Source organism: Mastigoproctus giganteus, chromosome 7 (assembly GCF_048544385.1).
Source record: "Mastigoproctus giganteus isolate SK-2022 chromosome 7, ASM4854438v1, whole genome shotgun sequence".
NCBI classification, from domain to species: domain Eukaryota; kingdom Metazoa; phylum Arthropoda; class Arachnida; order Uropygi; family Thelyphonidae; genus Mastigoproctus; species Mastigoproctus giganteus.
This window is the reverse complement of record NC_143581.1, coordinates 168,969,645-168,990,588: the sequence shown is the minus strand read 5'-3', so window position 1 is coordinate 168,990,588 and position 20,944 is coordinate 168,969,645. Positions and strand designations below refer to the sequence as shown.

At 40.7% G+C, this 20,944-nt stretch overlaps 1 protein-coding gene across 4 annotated transcripts in view; it reads left to right on the top strand.

The window, feature by feature from the left end:
• The window catches only part of LOC150083322 (sodium/potassium/calcium exchanger Nckx30C-like), a 238,400-nt gene that overhangs the window by 141,059 nt on the left and 76,397 nt on the right, over positions 1-20,944 (top strand). The gene's annotated exons all lie outside the window — the stretch shown is intronic.

Sequence of the window (20,944 nt, the reverse complement as noted above, 5' to 3'; positions counted from 1 at the left end):
TTATTTTCCATGGCCATACAGACAGAGCAGAGAGAACTGCAGCCTGGGTTTCTATGGTGGCGCGGGTGGAGCCCTCGACGAATGATAACCATGTCGCCGGCATAAGAAAGCCGAGTACTGTATGGGTGGTTCCTCAGGAGCCAGTCGTAGAGTATTATTATATTCCAGACAGCTGGCCCCAGGATGGAGCCCTGGGCACAGCCTCTGTTAGATGTCGGTTGATGCAGTGATATTTTGATTTGATGCTTACCTTGCAATTAGAGAAGTAGCTTTTGAGGCAGTGGTAGAAATTCCAGGTACTGTTAGACTCTGGCCCTCTGAAGAACGCCCGGCCACAGTGTCAAAAGCTCCCTTGAAGTCAATGAAGCTTGCCAATACATAAGTTGCATCCGACTGTTCTGCCACTTTGAGGGTTTTAGATAGAGCAATAATTGTGGAGCACCCTTGTTTGAATCTAAATTGAAGCGAGGATGCCAAACCATTGGCTTCATATCGGGGTTGGAAGCGGGAGAGCAGCAATCTCTCAAAAACCTTGCCGAGAATGGAAAGCAGCGCAATCGGGCGGTATGCCTCGGAGGTACCTGTGGGAACCTTAGGTAAGAGCCTCAGATTAACATGCTTCCAATGTGATGGAAAGTTGCTCTCACTTAGACAGGTGTTGAAGAGCTGAGGAAGTATCATTGGAGATATGGCCCAGAGACGTTACACAGTCTCGCCTTCAATAAAATCCAGACTAGGAGCTTTACCTTCTTTTGATTTTTTTAATTTCTGCATCGACGTCCTCCTTAACATATGGCTGGAAGCTGGAACTTTGTACTGTAATCTTCCTGTGGATATCAGTGTCAGAGTTGTTGTCCTGATATATTAGTTCATCCAGATCAGGTTGATTGCATCTTCCCAGTGTGTAGTCTGAGATGAGTCTTCAGAGCGGACAGAGTTTGACATCCATGGATCCCAGCTTATTCCTCACGAGTTTGTGGACTTAAACCCCACGGATTCCGCTTCCCCTCAGTCCCAACAAAGGAACGCCAGGAATTCTGCTTGGCATGGTAAATTTTGTTAGTATATTCACGGTGGACTGCTTTGAATCGGTCTCTATACTGTGCTACGGTGTGAGCAGGTTCAGTCCTTCGCTTGCGTTGGTATTCTTTGCGAGCGTGCTTCAGAGAATTGCGCAGGTTAGTGAGTTCCAGCGACCACCATGTACAGATTTTGGGTTCCTGGAACATTTTTTTTTTTTCATGAAGCCTCGGAAGCTTTGAGAAGCAGACTCTGCACAAAGTCTGTTTTCTGCACACTGTTCATTGATTGATAGGAGTTGCTAGCTGGGTCCTAAAGTACATCTTGAATTATATTATCAAACCGGTTCCAGTTCGCTCTTTTAGTAGAGAATCTTGCAACATCCTGGATAGATACTTGACGAGGGATGGCAGAATCGGTGACACTGTAAGTGATGAGGCGATGGTCGCTAGTAGTGGCCGTGTCATGCACCTATCATTGAAGGAGTCTATTGCGAAGAGTAGTCAGCGTGATGTCCAGGTTAGACTCTCCAGTTCCTGAAGAGTAGGTGGTTAGTTGTCCTGATCTGTTGATGATTTCAAGGCCGCGTGAGGCAATGAATTCATCTAACATGTCTCCTCTAGCGTCGGTAGAGGTGTTGAACCAGTGTGTCGACCGGGCATTCGAATCTGCTGCTACAATGACATTAGTGTTCTCCTGGAGGTCAAGCTTGTTCCAGTCGAGCTATGTGCGGGATAATGTCAGTACCAAATTGGAAGTATGCTGTTAAGACCGCAGTGAGGCCGAAGCTGCCTTCTATTGTAGCCCCAGTTAGGTGGGAGTGCAAAGTGATTCTATCTGTGTTACTACTAGGTCTGGATTGCGGGCGATGATGGCAGCGAAGCACAATTGGTTTGTCGTCTGGATTTTCCTGAAAGCCAGGGGGTAACCAGAGACCCTTCCACGGATTTAGTAGGAAGGAGAAGAATATCTAGATTCAACTCGTCCATTAGAGGATAAAGCTGTGTTGCCACTGAGATGGATTTTTGGCCATTGATCTGAGTTATACGAAGTCTGGGTGGGGAGATTGAGCATCCTATTTTCCATAGTTAGTCTTATTGCGTACTATATCTGCTGCTCATACATGTGCAATGCACGCTCCATCCCGCACAGAGTGATCGTATGGTTTGTTAATTGCTTTGCAATTTGAGCATTTAGGAGTTGAGGCTTTGTTTGGGACAGTCCTTGTAGAGATGCCCTGCCTCAGCACAGTGCCCACATATTGGCTGTTTTTTAAGACACTTAGCAGTGATGTGCCAATAACCAAGACATTTGTAGCATTTCGGGACTGGTACTAAATCTGAATCTCTGGGATGACCAGCCCAGAAAAATTCTATCCTGGCTGCGTAGGAATCTCCTTATCCTGGGGGACACTTCTATAACCCATTAAGTCTACCACGGATCCGTGTATTAGAGGAAAATTGAATTTTCATCTCCTTAAAGGCTTCTTCCTTGCTCATGGGTTCAAAGAGATTTCTGTTATACACTTCCTCCAGCAGGTCATCTTTTTTGGATTGAGTCGGCTACATCAAACATAAACTTTGTCCCATGAGTTTGGGGGTTTTAAAGGTGAGAGTTAGGTCTTCAGCTGTGCCGCAAGACTTGATCTTTTCTAGATCTGACTTAGTGGATGCTTCCAATATTATCCCTTTGTCGTGAATTTTGCGAATGCTTTTGATTTGGAGATTTTCTAGTTTTGGTTTTATCTTCTTTAGGACGGTGTCCTTTACTCCATCGATGTTTGGTATGTCGCACCCTTCTTTAGCTTTTATAATCAGCATGTGACTGTTCTGTGTGGTGGGAATCTGAGGTAGTTTGAGCGTGGCAGCATAAGACAACTGGTGCCGAGTACCTTCATCAGAAGCTTGGTTGGAGGGTAGTCCGGTATTCAGAGCTGCTATAGTTGAGTTTTTGGTTACTTCAGATAGGGTTTGGTTAGTTTGTTGAAGATAAGTATATGAATCCACAGTTTCAATTTCTATTCCTTCAAAGATTATATCCCTTTCTGTGGCACACTTTTTCGTCATTACTTTTGTTTTAGCCATATTCATCTTTAGTACGAAATCCTTACTAACTCTGCATAAACGATTAAAGTTTTCCTCTAATTCTTCCGGATTGGCTTATGATCACAATGTCATCTGTAAATCGTTTAGGTACTCCTTTCTGTAACCAGTCCAAACTTCTGAAAGATTCCTCAAGGGCAGCAGCAAACAACTTCGGAGATAGTGTATCGTTGTCGAACTCCTTTCTCAATTTTAAATTTCCTGTCTTTGTCTAGTCTAATAAAGGAGGTAGCACTCTCATATATTTTCTTCAAAATCATAATATATGGGGTATCTATGCCTTATCTTTCCAGTGCTTGAAACATTACCTTATACTGTATGGAGTCAAATGCCTTTTCATAATCCACAAATGCCATGCATAATGGTGTTTTGTGTTAATTTGCTTTTTCCATTAGCTGTGATATTACGTGAAAGTGATCCATAGTTGAGAATCCTGTCCTAAAGCCAGCTTGCTCTTTCGGTTGATTCTCATGAAGTATTCTTTCTAATCTGTTAGTAAAGATCCTCGTGAACAACTTGTAGACGTGGGACAACAAGCTAATTGGTCTATATTTACAATTTCTGATTTGTCTCCTTTCTTATGCAGCAAAATTATGATTGCATTATTCCACTCTTTAGGGGCCACGCTTTTCCTAATGTATTTTGTGAAGTCTTGCCAGTTTGTGTCATGGCTCTTCCTCCCAATTTTAACAACTCTACAGTAATTTTATCTTCACCCTGGGCTTTTTGAATCTTCATTTTCTTCAATGCATGTTCTGTCTCATTAGGATGGATAATGAGTATGTCGTATGTGTTGCAAATTTGTGATCCACCTTCCTTACCGCTGGCATCATTCCCTTGCTCCTTATATAATACTTTATAGTAGTTTTCTGCAATTTGAATTATGCCTTCTCTGCTATTTATAAGTACACCATCACTATTCTTCAGATAAAGTATCATTTGTCTTTCTGTATTACGAATGCTGATTTAAATCCTTTTTCCCTTAATGCTTGTTCTACTTTTGTTGTGTTACATCTTATGTCCTCTTTGAGTCTTTCTAATGGCTTTGCATAACGCAGTATACTCAATTTTATCCTTGTCACTGTTTATCTTGTTCTTCATTTGTTGTCTTCGTTTCACTATGGCAAGTGTTTCTTGACTAATTTTTCTTCTTTGCATTTCTTTTTACCCATAGGTTTCTCGGGCTTTGGTTTTGTCACTTTCAGAAAGTTGTATTAATCGTCATTATCTTGGTCCTGGAAGGTCTGCAGAATCTCAAACTTCTTAAGTTCCAGTACATACTGTGTTTTTTTTTCTCCTTCTGTTACCTCAAAGACCTTCGTATTATTTACTTGAGTCAGTGTTTTCCTTGCTTTTCTTACATCTATATCAAGTGTGCATCTTCCCATTCTGTGATCACTTCCAACATTTACCTTGTTCAGGACGGTAAAATCGTTCAAGATATATCTTCTGTTAGTGAGAATGAAGTTTATTCATGATGGGATAAGTTTATTCATCACTAACATGGGTCAGATTCACGATTCGGCTTGATAAATCGCTCCCAGGCGAGTCTTTCCGCGTTATGCATTTGAGTATGATTCTTCTCCTAGCTTGTCTGCATCTATTGTGCAATATGCTGATATCTTCCACGCGCATTTTGTTTCTTCATGCGTTTTGAAAGTGTTTTCTTGCTTTTCTGACTGAGTTACGTAGCGTGGTGAGGGCTCGAGTCCACCGCAGTACGCGGAGGGCAGTTCTTTTTTTACGCATAGATGCACAGCAGTCGTCCAGGCTGTGTTCGTAGAAATCAAGCTTGTTTGTTCTTCAGGCCAGAGAGAGTGATGCCAGTTATTGTAGTTTGTCATTGGTGAGTGTTTCTGATGCAAGAAGAAAAGATACTCCGGTCTGCCGTTGAAGTCTTGTATCTTGCAATTTCTTGTGTTTCTGCCCTCTCGTATGCATCCGGATGTCGAACATAATGGCATTGTGGTCACTCGTGGTACGGGACATAGTAATTCGCCAACCCTGTACATTGGTTGCCGTTGCAGAATTTGCAATTGTGATAACCATATAGGACCGTTTCAGAGTGGCACTCGTCGGGGATATCCAGGACTTTTAAGCCATGCACAAATATCAGCTTTTGCAGCAGTTTCCCTTTACGGCCTGTTTGCGAGCTGTTCCAAGCTGCGAGTAGCAGTTTGGAACAGCTTGCAAACAGTAATGATATTTTTACGTCTAATTTAATTATCGATTCCTCCATGTATCCAGTGAAAGGCTGGAGATGATTGCTACATTGCATATAAATATATATAGTAAATAACTGGCCGAAGAGACCTTCTAGGTAGGCGCAAGCGGGATGTGTATTGCAGAGACTATTGATAATGCTTGAATCAGTTACCAGTATGGCTGCCCAGCAGTTTGCTACGCGTTGATCTCAGACAGTTTATCTGCAAGCATTTAATAGGTTCTCTTGATTTAGCGATTGTTAATTGTGTTATTCATAATTGGTTTTGATTCTTATTGTCTCTTGCCCTTTTAGGTATTCTGGGCAATTTGGCCCCATGTTCGCTGATTGTTTCTTAGCTTACAGTTCGTTAATAATGGGGGGGTTGAACTTTATTGGGGCAATATACGAAGACTGTGGCCAGTCTCAGCGCACTGTCCACATGTGATGATTTCTGGCCGGCAGTATTTCGCTGAGTGCCCATAACCTAGGCACTTGAAGCATCTTGGGACAGCTGTGAAGTCCTTCGCATTATGCACCTTCCATCCCACATCGACCTTGTTTTTCTGATTAATGAGGGCTCTGCACAAGCGCCCTTGAGACCTCAATGACCCATTGGGAATTAATTTTTTTATTTTTGCTTGTGCCTTGATTTCTTTCTGCCTCTGTGAATCTATAGTCCTTCATGTTCTTTGTGTATAATTCCTCGATAATATTTTCCTTTGTTATCACCTTGTTGAGGTCATATAGGATTATGGTGGGCTCTTAATTTCTTAGGCAGATACACCTTAATGCCCCTCCTAGCTTGATGTATCCTTTAACTTTTTCCAGGGTTTCCTGTTGTTGGCGTCTCATTGAGGACTCCTTTATCTCTGATTTTCTTTATAGATTTGATTTTGACATTGGTCATGTCAGGTTTCAAGTTGGTTACGATATTCTTTTTTGAGTTACTCGCTTGTGGTGTAGAGACTGTGGCTGTTAGTATTACCGCATTGTGATGATGCTACTGGAGCTTTATTTCTTGGCACTTTGACCTTGTTGATCTACTGAGGGAGGAAACAGGTGGCGATTTGGGCATAAAAAATCTTGAGGACCAGGAGACTGCGCCATTGCCTGGATAGTCTGCAGTTTAGTCTTAAGCGTCGCATTCTGAAGGGTGTTGGTGCACTACTGCCACAGATGTCGATACGCCTAATAAATCCACAAACAAACAATCTGAAGGGTGAGGTCTATAAGAGTCAACAAGGAAGCCTAGCATTTGTTTACCTCAAGAATAAGTCTGCTGTACAACTTCTGTTCTGCTTTAGTACTTAGTTCAGCTCGGCTTTCTTCCAGTATATGTGTATGTGTATATATATATATATATATATATATATATATATATATATATATATATATTCATTCTAGGTTAGTATTTTCTAACGTTATGCCCTGTCCATTGCCCAAGGCAGTTAGTTTTTTAGTTCTGTGTCTTGGGATGGAGGGCGGATTTGTGTCTATAAGTGCAGAGAAGTCGTTGTTCAAGATGCAAAAAAGGCTGTGGAGGTAGAGCACCTTTCCTTGATAGCTTGCTGGCACTCAAGAATTCAGCAGTGAAGTTTCTGTTACTTGAGGGTCCTCAGTAGTCATTTTCGCTTAATTGAATAAATTTTCGTCACAAAAGACAAGTGGAGTATAGTCGATGATAAATTCTTCACCAAAACGCAAGAAGAGCCAAATCCTTTAAGTCTGTACTGAATCACTGAGTTTAGTGTGTTGAAATTGTATGCCAGTAAGTTAATTTTCCTAGTAGGGAAGGAACACTACCAAAAACATATTTAATGTTTCTGGCAAAACTAGCATTATGCATGATAGATATTTCAGAGTATATGCTAACAATAGATAAACAGAAGGTTAATTACAATAATACATTAACTTAATTTTTCTAAAATTCTGCTCGTATAAGAATGACAACCATAGAACTCAAAACAAAATAACAATAGTTAGTGAAAAGTAACATTTCAGAGATCAAGGCCATATACGACGCATTATGGAAGAGCAATTAATAGAAGAAATAATGAAATGCAGTTCCATCCTGTCATCAGAATTAGGTTGTTTGAAGAGAATTCATTTCTTCATTTCCTGAAAGTTAGCTGTGGTCGCAGTTTCACAAAATGGGACCGAAGTCACCTCACATACGTGTTCCATTATAATAATAAATATCACACGGTTCCCCGGAATATTTATTCAACCTCATAAGTGTTATATTCGAATTTCTTATCTTCTCTGGTCGATTTGTCTGTTTTTTTTTCTGGACGAGAAATCCGAGTTTCTGGGGCAGGGTTGCTTTGCTATCTATACCTAAGACCGACTAACTCAACCATGGAGTAAAAAAGCCCATGAAAGTTCCTCGCGTCGTTGAGGGGATTCGAGCTCGAGCCTTTTCCACCCGATGTGGGAAGGACGGTGACGATGCCACTAAGGTGTAAGGTGTATTTAGTGTCAGACGGCACCAGGGGTTTCCCCTATCTTCGCGTAATTTTCATTGTGGGTGTACCAGTTGACTGGAAATGCCAGAGATTTAAAAGTGTATGGATATTGTATATGTGTAGTGCCGTGTACCGTTGTTCATCTGGTCGTTTAGCCGCTGGACCCCTGCTGAAGCCCAACGTTGTCCCACCTTTGCCCCGTGGAGGCAGACCAGGAACCCAGTAGACTTAAGTTACTCTGGCAGGTCCTGCCACCTAATTTCCTGAGATTTCAGTGGCTAGGACCTAAAAAAATTTTTTTTCATTGTATTTATATTGCGTGCATACAAGCACACATATGTACAGCATACATGTGCCAACGTCAATCGTGGGGTTGACGTCACTTGAGTTGGGTGTATATATGCTGCATACAAGTACATATATGTACACACAACGTGCATACACATACCAACGTCAATCGTGGGTTTGACGTCGCTTGAGTTGGGCCAGAACGTGGGTGGAGATATTTTGGATGTATTTAAATTTAGGTGTGTGGGGCTTCGCTAGCGTGAAGATAGAGGGGGGAGGCTGAAGACTGGGGGGAGAAAGACAGAAGTATGGAGCCAATAGGGAAGAGAGCCCCAAGTTTCAATGTGGCATGCCCATGCCCCACCAGAGTAGAAATGAGGGGGCGACGAGAGAATCGTCTCCCCGGAGGAGTAGGGTTTAAAGGTAAGGGACTAGGGTGCCCTCTTCAGGCTGCCGTAAGGCTTTGGGAGCTAGGCTGCAGTTTGTTGTCTCTATTTTTGTCCACTTGATTCAGATTGGAACACTCATGAGGCAATCCCTGTCCTTTTTTTTTTTTCAGTTGATTCTCTTTTCTTTTTCCCTTTCCTTTATTCCTTTCTTTTCCATTCATTTTCTTTTCTTCCACAGTTTTCTTTTCACGAGTTGTCTGTCTTATGCGACTTATGTTACTGTACTATCAGTCCAGGTGTATGGCAATTAACACCATTCTCCTTGTGAAGAGGTCCTGTGCATACTGGGAGAGCGCGCGGTACTCCTCTTCCATGTCAATGAAGTGATGTTGGGGAGGTAATGGATTTTCATGATGAGGGTGCATCTGAGGTCTTCGTATTGTGGGCAGTCGTAGTGACGATGCCACTGTTATTCGTGCAGACATACGTGTTCCATTCCATTGTGGACATGTGTTTTTGTAAAGGGCAGCGCCTAGAACGTCGGTTCAACTTCGCCTCGTATCTCTCTGAAGAACAGTATCACTACAAATGAGTCAGATATGTGTGTGACGGGGGTTTGTGTGTGTTCTGTTGTTGTCTGGCCGCTTGGCTAGTTAGAAGCATCAATCACCTGGAGAGATGATTCTGGGTACTCCTTCACTCCACGGGAAGGTGACTAGTCCCAGTAAAACACGTACAGTCTCAAAAGACTGACTCACCTGATGATGTCAAAAGGTGGGCGAGGGCCCATTCCAGAGGAAGAGAAGGGAAAAAAAAGAGAGAGAGAGATTGAGGGAGATAGAATGAAAAAAAAAATCCCTTGGTGTAATAAAAAAAAAAAGAGAAGGTACACTAGTGGAGAGCGGGAGTAAAAAAAGAAAAAGTACGCTGGTGCAGAGCGCAAAGAGAAAATGAGAAAAAATTAAAATAAAAAAATAAAATAAATATAAAGATAATTAATAAAATAAAAACATATCTAATTAAATTTTAGAATAGTAAAATAATTTTTAATCTACTATCTGAGCATCCCCATTCATAGCCTGTGTTATTCTGTAGGAAGCTTTCCTCAGCGTGGATACTTGCGTCGAGAAGGCAGCCAGGTTCTCTGGTGTCTGTATCAGAATGTCCAGTTGGTTTTCAGTGACACGGATGGTATTTGCTAGGTCTTGCCTCAGGTCCTCGTAGAGAGCGCGCTCGAAGAGAAGGTGGAACAAATTCACCTTGGCCCCGCCGTAGCAAACGTGTATGGGTATTAGGCCGAGTTGGAAAAGCTTCTTGTTCAATGAGCCATGCCCAGTGACTAGCAATGATGTCTCAAGAGTTAGTCAATTTCCGGCAGGAATCTCCTTGTAAATGCTCCCTTGGTGGAAGTGTCCCATCTTGTCTGTCATATGTTTATCATATCATTATAACAGCGTTTTCTGTTTTCTCTCTGCCTTAGGGTCAGTGTCCAGGTTTAGCTCAATGTCCAAGATGATCTTGGTCGGAATTTTCTTTTTGATTCTAAAGGTTAGGCCACGGAAGGTTACATACAGGTCCAGTGGAAGGGTCCCAGCTAAGACCTGGATAGCAGCAATGGATACTGACCTGCATACTATGGATAGCCAGAAGCATTGTCCGTCGTATAGAGCCTAATTTTACTATCATTTTACCAATCTAGTTCGATGGAACCAAGTACCTGCAGCATACGACACGATCGGAAGGAAGACGGCTCTATAGTACAGCTGAAGCGACAGCTTGGACAGGCCCCATTCTTTCCTGGTAATTCTGATGATTGAGCCTGAATTTTTTTTCCTTGGAGCTTAGATGAATGAGGTGGAGGCGAAAGCTTAATTTATGATCAAGAACCAACCCTAGCACAGTGGTCTTTGTGACAATGGGGAGTTGTATCCCAGAGACTTTAACTTGCGGAGGCTCCTGAGGCCCAGCTTAATTTTTTAAAGAGCTCATCTTGCTTGGATCCGTAGTTTACTTAGTACGGCCCATGAAGAGAGGTCGGCAAGGACCCGATTAGCGTTGGCTTCTATGTCTTTACGAGAGCGGCTGGGTACGACGATCGTGAGGTCGCCTGCAAAAGTAATAATCTTGGCATTGGCAAAGCAGCGGGTAAGCCAGTCTTGTACAATCATATTCCATACGAGAGGTCCCAGAACTGAATCCTGAGAGCACCCCTGGGTGAATGGCCTGGACACATGATGGAATTTTGACTTTAGAATTACTGTTCTATCTGAAAAGTAGCTTTGGAAAAGTTTATAGAGATGGCTGTCTGGAGGCTTGCCAAAGCACTGTCCCACCAGACAGTGTCAAACGTGCCGTCGAAGTCAATGAAGATGGGAAGTTCAAATTTTGCTTCAGAGTTTTCAATGTGCAGAACTAGATCGAAGAGAGCCTCCTCACAGGATCGTCCTGGAGTGAATCCGTACTGGAAGGGGGAGAGCGGATTCAGTGCTTGAAAGAGCTGTGGTCCTAAGCGCCATTAACCGCTCCAGTATTTTGCGAAAGTTTGCAAGTAGTGCAATTGGACAGTGAGAGCGCGGGTCAGCAGTGTTTTTGTGTAGCTTCTTAATGAGTCTCAGTAGCGAGATCTTCCCGTCCACAGGCAAACATCCCTCCTGAAGACATTTATCGTACAGTAAGAGTATATACTCCGGCCGAAGCTTGTGGAGATGGAGAATGAAACTGTATTCGATGAGATCTAATCCTGGACATTTTTGGATGTTAATATTTTGGAGAACTTCTGATAATTCTTCAAAGGTGAAATGGTTCAGCAGTGTAGACGCTGTATTGGGTTGGATCCATGAGAGGGAAATCTCAAACAATAGATATTTCGAAAGCTTCCCAGTAAACATTTCTGATGGAAAATCTCACAAAGTCCGGAATCCTAGTTTCATTGGTGTTTATGGTTGTAGTTAAGGTTATGGAGAACAGGATAACTCTGATCGCTAATTGTCCACTTGGGAATGACTTCCCAATTGGAGACTAGAGGGCTAAGTTTCCTTGAAATGGTGAGATCAACGTTTGATTCTCCAATAGAGCTGCTGTAAATTGTATGCTGACTATGCTGATTGTGGATCGTTAGGTTCCTGCTGATGATGAAGTCCTCAACCAGCATTCCCTGGGTGTCGGTAGTCGAACTGAACCAGAATGACGATTTTGCGTTGGTATCAGTGGCTATGAGGAGTGATTCGGGACCGAGGAAGTCCGGGGCATACTCCAGGAAGTTAAAGAGTCATTGATATCTACTGATGAGGGCATTAGAGTGACATCAGGTAGAAAGACTGTTCAGAGTATGTGACTTGGATGGACGTTGCGAATGATCAAGACATCCAGATCTCTGTTAATCACCACAATGCATGTTTTGGGATCTGCCTGGGCAGGTTGAATAATGAGGGTATGAATGGAATACCCTGTGATTTTTACAGAGAGAAGAGAATGGGTCCTTGTGATAAAAGGCTCCTGAATCAAGATGATATGAACAGAGTGGCTCTCTGCAGCAAGGCGGATTTCGTCTGCCACAGTACGCGACCTGTGCCCATTGATTTGCATAATCTTTAGACTCCGGGATCCAGGTATAGAAGGGGAATTATCAGCATAGTGGAGGGGGCTAGCAATGGGATCATCTCGAAGAGTACAGCTGGTTGGACTAAACATTAGCGGTCCTTTGCTGTACTAGTTCTAATGTTCTTTGGTATTCTGGGCAGATGTCCCGGACAGAATGGTTATGTTCCCATCTTCACCTTTTGCAGTTTACGCAGCTAGTCTCTTTATCTCGGTGGGGACACTCAGCATTGACGTGTCCACTGCGAGCACAGTGTCCGCAAGATGGGGAGCTGTAGGAATAATTCTGGGAGGTGTGCCCAGGCAGAGGAAACATTTTGTCACCACTGTGAATGGGCGGAATCTGTATGCATTGCAGCCAAGGAAGATTCTATCAATTCCATTAGACTCTTGTGACGATACACTGTTTAAAATTCATTGTTGTCTCTTTAGGAGAGATGCGAATGATCTCGAGAACTGCATACATCGCGCCATTGTACTCACTATAGCCATAGCAGCTAATGCACCAATAAACAACCATACCACACACGCGCCATTGTACTCCTTGACGAACACCAGCCAATGTTATGGCAGGAACAAAGGATTTTTGCTGCGTCTAGGACGGTGGCTCATTGCCAATGTTCAACAAATTTTAGAGAACCAGCTTTGAGAGTTCCATTATCGCATTTTCAGCTGCATGTTGAATTAGTCTGGTTTTTTACTTTTCGAATTTTGTTCCGCAAAATGTAATAATGTTGTATATAGTATAAACGAATGGCGAACTTTCACACCCGCCGAGACTAATTCAGCACCATCAACGCTAGTTTTATAGTCACTGCCCCTTATGGCTACAGACATCGGTTTGAATAAATCATCCCGATATCTGCAGGAGATAAATAAACAAAATAGAACTGATATGACAGCGAGCAGCGTGAATCCGGATCTTTATAAATGGCTGTCAATTAGAAAACCTAATTTCCCCCTCCCACTTTTTTTTTTGGTAGGATGCTGTTTTATTTGTTCTTAAATTTGGGTACGTACTATGAAATTATACATCGCTTCTGGTTGCAAATAATTAGCAGTCTTTAAATGTACATTGATAAAGCTCGTGAAGATTTTAGATAACTTAATTAACAAATACCTTACATAATTTTGTCATTATGTTGACTGCATCTTAATTTCAGCTCTCGAGACGATTGAAATGGAGAGTGATCCGTACTCTTTGTAAATCAGTGAAGTTGTGATTTATACTGCGCGGTCGAAAATTTGTGGTTGAAATTGCTATTATCTCTTTACTAGGAACAAAATTATTTTGTGAGCCACGCTCATCGATATATTGTAATTAGGTTTTAAAATGATATAATTCAAATGAATTTTTCATCCAGTAAGGTGCAATAAGGCCAAAGCACTTTGCAATGCAAGTGACCCTTACAGACACCTAAACATTGTCATTAGGCGGTAAATACAGGAAAATTATTTACCCATTTTCTTATACTTACCGACTAATGGAAATGCTTCTGATAACATCAGACTAAATTATCACGACAGAAGAATGTTTCCTACTTGTTTAATGGCTGAATGCTTCGGAGAGCAATTTGCAGCAGGAAACGAACAACATTGTGTTGTTCATTTGTAGCGGTCCATTAGGGCGAAATGGACTGTTATGAGTGATTTATGTGTGTTGGCTTTCAGTCCAGAGCGTTTAACAACATTAAACAGTGGAAGTGTTCCACGACTTTTACATTGAAAATAGTGACTTTCGAGACCATGATTTTTGTTCTTTGCCTACAAAAATGTGATCATTCCTGTTGAACTTTACCTTTGCCAGTCTTTTGATTATTAGGACAATTGTAACGTAGTCAGTGTGCTAAAAAAACTTCGCTAGAGTTCTTGATAAATGAAACATTTAATTGCATACTTTTAAAAATATTTCTGAGAAACGAAGCCTCCGTACATTTTAGCTACAGCCCCCACAGTAAGAATGTTCTTTGAGCCAAGTCTGGGCAGACTGTTTTCCACCCTGCCATATCTGCGAGTATAAGTGAAATGAAAACGAGAATTATTAACCAATAAGTAGTATACTTCATTTTTTCCAAAAATCTCCTCCACAGTTTTGGCATCTCAAATGTTGTGCTGGTTGATATTAGCCAGGTTACTTGACTGCTTCCTCCACTTATGATCTTTCTACCTGCTTACTCTTTGGTTCAATGTACCTGCACCATGTCTCACTCGCACTGCAATCGAAGAGTTCATTTCCTTCCTTTCCATATTGTGTTGGTTCTGCAGACAATCCCACTCGTAAAAGTTTTCAGATAATCCTGTGTTTATCATATGGTGGTGTAGGTAGATCAATGACTAATCTGTTGAAGTGTCCAGCTCCGTAGACACGTCAATTGATGTACACCGATCCGCCCTGATGGCATTGTCTTGTGACAGTTGTGTAAGTTTGTCCTGGGTCGAGGGTCATCATGCTGAGTTCTTCACGGCAACGATTTGCTACGAAAAGATAATTTCTGCTGTAGATCCTCTCATGCTGCAAGAAACTGAGTTGCTAATGCAAGTCAGTTTCTTAGAGGGACGCAACCAAGCTAACACAGTGTTACGTTGGCTTGGGTGCGCCTCACTGTGAGAGCTGTGTTTGTATTGCTACGCATCACTTCCCGCGCATACAGGATACCCAATCTTGTGTTCCGTGGAAGTATTAGTAAAAACCCCTAAATACACACCCATGGAAGAATCTAATTTAAATTTAAATAATCAAAAGGGCCTTTTCATTGAACCGCTCTCTTAAAAGTTGCAGGTTCTGTATTCATATAATCATGTATTGTGTTCCATTATTTTTCACACAAGTTTCTTTCTCTTTCTCATGTTTCCTAAACTGCACTGCGTATTAACAACATAAAATATTGAGTTTGCGAGACACTGAATTTAAATACTAGTTCACAGTATAGTACGAAAACTTCGACTGAGGATTAACTTATCTGCCCATGTGCATTTAGTACGCGTGTTGTTCGGTCGATTTGCCTGAATTTTCTGGAGGGACCTTGCTATCCACGGAGTTAAAAGTCCATAAAAGTTCCTCGTTAATGACAGGTTTCGAATCCACTTGGTTGGTGACGACGATGGTTAAACCATTGTGCTACTCACGCAGAAAATAGTGCAGTGGCATACATTGCGATTGTCCAATAAAAATATTGGACAATCGCAACACCTAATCCCCAACCTTTAATTTATACGCAGCACGCTATCTAGAGGACCAACCCTGAAGCACGAATTCACTTTTTCGCTCATTGCTGGTGGTTATCACTTTGGAAATTGATTCAGGGCTACCGTATATTACATAATTAAGAATATTCAAATGTGATTTCTGGCTATTTTTAGATCATTTAGTTAACGAACAGCATATGTTTTCATTATGTAACGGAATCCTTTCCCTGAATTCACATTAGTAAAAGTTAAGTGCATTAAATTATCTACTCACCTGATATTTTTGAATACACAAGTAATACGAATTACTGATGAATACTTGGTCACTCACACACTAGTCAGACTTTTGTGGATTTATTGGATGATTATTTTCTGCAGCAGCACGTTCGAGAGGCAACCAGAGAGGGTAATACTCTTGATCTGGTTATCAGCAGTTCATTCGTGTATTAAGAATTTGCAGATAAAGGAACCACTAGGTGGCAGTGATCAGCGTACTGATGTGGGATTTACTTAAAGATTTAATTACCATCAGGAGTAAAGGAAAGAGTTTTTGCTTCCGTTAAGGTGACTACAGTGGTCTCACAGTTTTTAAATTCTGTACAGTGGGATAAACTGACGATGTTACCAACAGTAAATTCTAAGTGGGAAGCATTCAAGGAATTAATCGTGGAAGCTACTAAAAGTTTCATACCTATTAAGAAATATTGTTCGAGGTTTAGGCTTAAATGGTGAACTAATGAGACTTGTAACAGAGAAGAAAAATGCATGGGATGCATATAAATTATCAAGCGACTGAGAGGCCTATGGCAGATATAAGGTAGTCTGTAATCAGGTCACAAAGGAGGTTAGGCAGGCGAAGGCGGATTACGAGAAATCTTTGGCAAAAGATGCTAAGAAAAACAGCAAGGATTTCTTTACTTATATAAACTCTAAAAGGAAGGGGATGAATCTGATTGGTCCACTTGACATCGATGGTTCGACTGTTGATGATCCTGCTCAGATAGCAAACAAACTGAATGAGTATTTTGCATCTACATTCACACGTGAGGAATTATTAAGGTTTGAAAATGGCAGAAGGTTATCAAATTGTAGCAGGGTGCTTAATGATTTTGTAATAACTGAGAGCAAAGTGGAGGAGAAATTGTTGAAGTTAAACATAAGGAAAGCACCTCCGGTGGATGGGATCTATCCAGTTATATTAAAGGAGGCGGCAAAGCAACTAAGCAAACCCTTAGCCATAATTATGAGAGCATCCTTGGACTCAGGGGAGGTTCCCACGGACTGGAGATGTGCAAATGTATCCCCAATTCACAAAGGGGATCGAAGAGTGACACGAGTAATTACAGACCAGTTCTGTTCCGGGTAAAATAATGGAGTCACTGGTTAAAGATGCATTGCAGGTTCATCGAGACAAGACTGCAGCAATAATTCAGATACAGCATGGGTTTGTTAAGGGAAAGTCTTGTCTGACAAATTTGGTAGGATATTATGATGTGGTTACAAAGGAACTGGATGCAAAAAATAATTTTGATATCATATACTTGGATTTCAGGAAAGCTTTTGACACTGTTGCGCATGAAAGACTATTGTACAAATTGGAGCAGAATGGTATTAAGGGTAAGTTGCTACAATGGATAAAAGGATGGTTAAGTGGAAGAAGAGAGGTTGGTAATCAGTGGGTGCTGCTCTTCGTGGACTAATGTTATTAGTGGAGTCCCACAGGGTTCGGTGTTGGGTCCTCTGTTGTTTTGTATATTTATCAATGATATTGATGAATGTATATCAGGCTTAATGTCGAAGTTTGGAGATGATACAAAGGTTGGCAAGGTTGTTAATTGCAGTGTGCTACTGCAACAGAATCTAGATAATTTGGGCAGATGGGCTAAGAATTGGCAACTGAAGTTTAACCTTGACAAATGCAAAATACTGCATATGGGTAGAAGTAACCCCAGAGAAACGTACCAACTGTGTGGTACTACACTTAAGGTGGTAGAAAATGAAAAAGACCTGGAAGTAATTGTGCAGGCAGATATGAAGTTTTCTGAGCAATGCAGACAGGCTGCAAGGGCAAGTCATGGGGTTTTGTCAATGACATATAGGAATTTTGCTAGCAGGGAAAAGGAGGTGATTGTCCCTCTGTATAAGGCAATGGTCAGGCCACGCTTTGAGTACTGCGTACAGGTCTGGAGGCCTCATTTTAGGAAACATGTCGATTTGCTTGAGCGTGTACAGAGAAGGACAAGATTGGTGAGGGGAATGAAGGGATCCTCTTACCAAGAGAGGCTTAAGTTCTGCAAATTGTAGTGGCTGGAGACTAGGCACCTGCGCGGTGATCTGATTGAGGTGTATAAGGCCTTGAATGGGTTGAGCACGCTGAATTCTGATGGGATCCTTCCACTTGTTCAGATTACGAACCTAAGGGAGCATAAATTCAAATTAAGAAAGGACAGATGTAGAATAGATGTGCGGAAATTTGCCTTTAGCCAGCGGGTGGTTAATTGCTGGAACAAACTTCCATCTGTCGTTGTGGTAGTTGATAGGTTGAATAAATTTAAGGAGGAACTGGACAAGCATTTGGAGGGAATGGTGTGTGTTTTTTTTTTTTTTTTTTGTTTTTTTTTTCTGGCTGATGCTGCATAAGCTCATACACTTGCTTTCTTGCATCACATTCCACTACTACTATTACTTAGGCTTTCAAATAAACCGCAATTTTCAAAAATCAGGCATGTGCCTTATAAATTGGGTGTGTTGTGGATTTCGAATTTGAGGTTCTGCTGTTTATATATTTTTAATAATGACATGGTAGCAGCCGTCTATGAATCCCTTTATTAGAACCGTGCTTTAGGCAGTGTGCACATATTGCTGCTTTTTTTTTTTTTTTTTTTTTTAAGAATTACAAGAAAATTGAATCTTTTGATCGCCAACCATGCTTCAGTATTAACTGATTACAGCCCATGTTCCTGATTTAATACATAACAAGCAGAGCATTTTGTATGCACTGATAGCTGATCCATAAACTCTCGCACAAAACTGAAGTTTAAATTTAGTGTGGAGCGTCAGTCACTTCCAAACAGAAGAGCAACACGTGATCGACAAACTGGCTTTTATATTACAGTATTAACATCCTCTAGAAGCAAATATGAAAGTTAGGTGCACTTCGTTTCTTTATAAACAGTTCTGACCAGATGGGCGAATGCACTGCATAAATCCAATTCCAAATTGGCTGTATAATCTAATTCCAATTTAACAAGCTTCGATTTAACTTAAGGGGAACGAAAGATTAAAATAAATAATCTGGGCGATAACAGTTGCTGCCACTAACAAAATAGTGCTTTCGTTAAAAAAAAAACACTTTTTACAGATTACAGGTTATTGTTCCTGCTTTATTTTGAAACATTTCATAACAACTCATTTCTGTAGGTTTAATTCAAGAAAAGAACGACCCTTAATTATATTTACACAATTGCGAATTCTGAAATCGTAAGAATTATAAGAAATCTGATTACAAGAAAGTTTTTCCTGGAAGTAGAGAACGGCATTATGACTATCACTTTTTCTTATGCTCAAGAGAATATGCGAATTGTCTTGCCCATATCTGACAACACGCATTTAAGAAAATGTGTTGAAAAATATTACATGAAACGGTTGATTAATACCAAATCATATTTATTTTTAATGAACGACTATTTCGGTAGATATTTTAATTTTATCGCGTGATTCAATAGTTTTGTTCACCACGGGAACAATTGTTTAAAAATCACGAGCTATTTTAGTTTACAGAATCGCAGTCAGAGGGCAGTTTAAGCTATCCAGTTGGTTTCTCGTTGATTAATGTATTGTAGATGTTACCAATTTTTTTCTTTCTTTCTCCATGAAACCGAATATTTAAGGCAAGTTCGGATTGTTGCTGTATAGAATTGGCCTTTGGGAACTTCTTTTGCCACTCCTAGCATTTAAACGGAGTGTTGCGAGAATGACGACATGAATGAAGAGTAGTCACGGAAGAGCGTGAAGGAGATGGGCGGAATGTGCTTAGTTTATTGTTCTGCAGGTGAAGTGAAAGCGGAAGGCAACTGGTTGCTATGAACAGCAGCCAGGAAATAATGACAAGAGCATGTAGTGGAACCGATTAAGGCTTTACGATTGTCCAGACAATCGTGTTTGCGTGAGTTTGGATTCATCGACTTCATAGTTATTTGTATGTTTGGGACAAGAACAAAGTAAACATCTGTGCGACGAGTTGCAAAGCTTCTTAGAAACGGCGAATCGATTTTGTTTTTTGTATTCGGGCAAATAAATTCCAAACGTCATTGTTAAAGCATTGAGAGAAATCACGGCTTGGAATAATTCATAAGGAATGGAATCTCGAGTTGCCATCGATTCCAATATGTATTTAGAAACCCTTACGCGTTGAAACTCTATCAGCTTAAAAGTTATTTCAAAAATGGTTTCGGAACAGATACTGCATTTTCAAATGGAATTGGGCGATTGTAAAAGAAACGCAAAATGATATACTTGTATTTGCAATGAATAGTCGGTTTCCATTTCATTAAATTCAAATCGGTTTTATTTTACACGGTTCAAGTTAATTCTTGAGGGTCTTCAAAAAATCTTCCTTGTTGATCTATTGTATTCCATAAAGTTGGTTTCAGGTTCATCAGGTAGAACTCAGTCTTCAGTAGGTACTTGAGTTTTGTCTTGTCTGATCAGTACAACTCAATTAATAGCCCTTGTTCCCGAAACACTGGGAAGAAATCCCCGTTCCCCAAGTGGTTATTAATTTTAAAAGATTTAAAATAACAAGGGTTTAACGAAACATTTTTGACTACTTCAGATCTATACCATTGATACCGGCGACTGTCTGCCTTTTTGGTGAAAGGCAGAAATCTCAGCTTCGTTTTTTGGGTGAGGGACGATCACAGGGCGAGTAAAGATGTCATTTTTAGGCGATAACAGCGTAACCATTATTTTTGTTTATAAATAACGCAGAAGAAATGTGTTTAAAAAAACCCTCATCCAGTCTTTAAAGATGTTTGACACTCTGCTACATGATTGCTGGATGAATTAAAAATGTCGTTCTTTAGACTGTTATTAATAAACTTGAACGCATGGTGGAACCCCTAAAAATATACAGTAGACTACAGAGTGCGAGTGCCGTTCTAGATTTTTTTGTTAATTAATCATATTTAAATTTGTCATTTACAGTCTAGAGCTTTCAAATATTTTTAGTGCACAATTAAATTTCTACAGTGCATGCAGTTGCTAATGGTGATCCTGGACTGTTTATTGTTCTTCTGAAATTTTGTTCTTGACTGTAATCCATCTACAAAGTAATGTAATGCGCTGAAAATATTCATTGCGTGCTGTTTGAGCTATAAAGATAGCAACGCTGATAGAAATGGCTACGGTCTCTATAGACTGCTAAGTTACTAAAGATCAATAAAATGGTTATTCTAATACATCTTAGACAAAACAAAATTGAGTGTTATATTCTGTGAATTTAAGACTACTTTCTACTAATGAATTCATTAGTGGCGTTTGAAAATACGTAGACGTGAACGTGGCATCAGTTACAGACTCGATGCAACCTTGGGGCTAGTCACGATTGCATTTCACAATAACTATCTTGAACATCACAGTTCAGAAGTGCTATTTATTTTATTTATGGTAATTTTGTTGCTATATATAAAA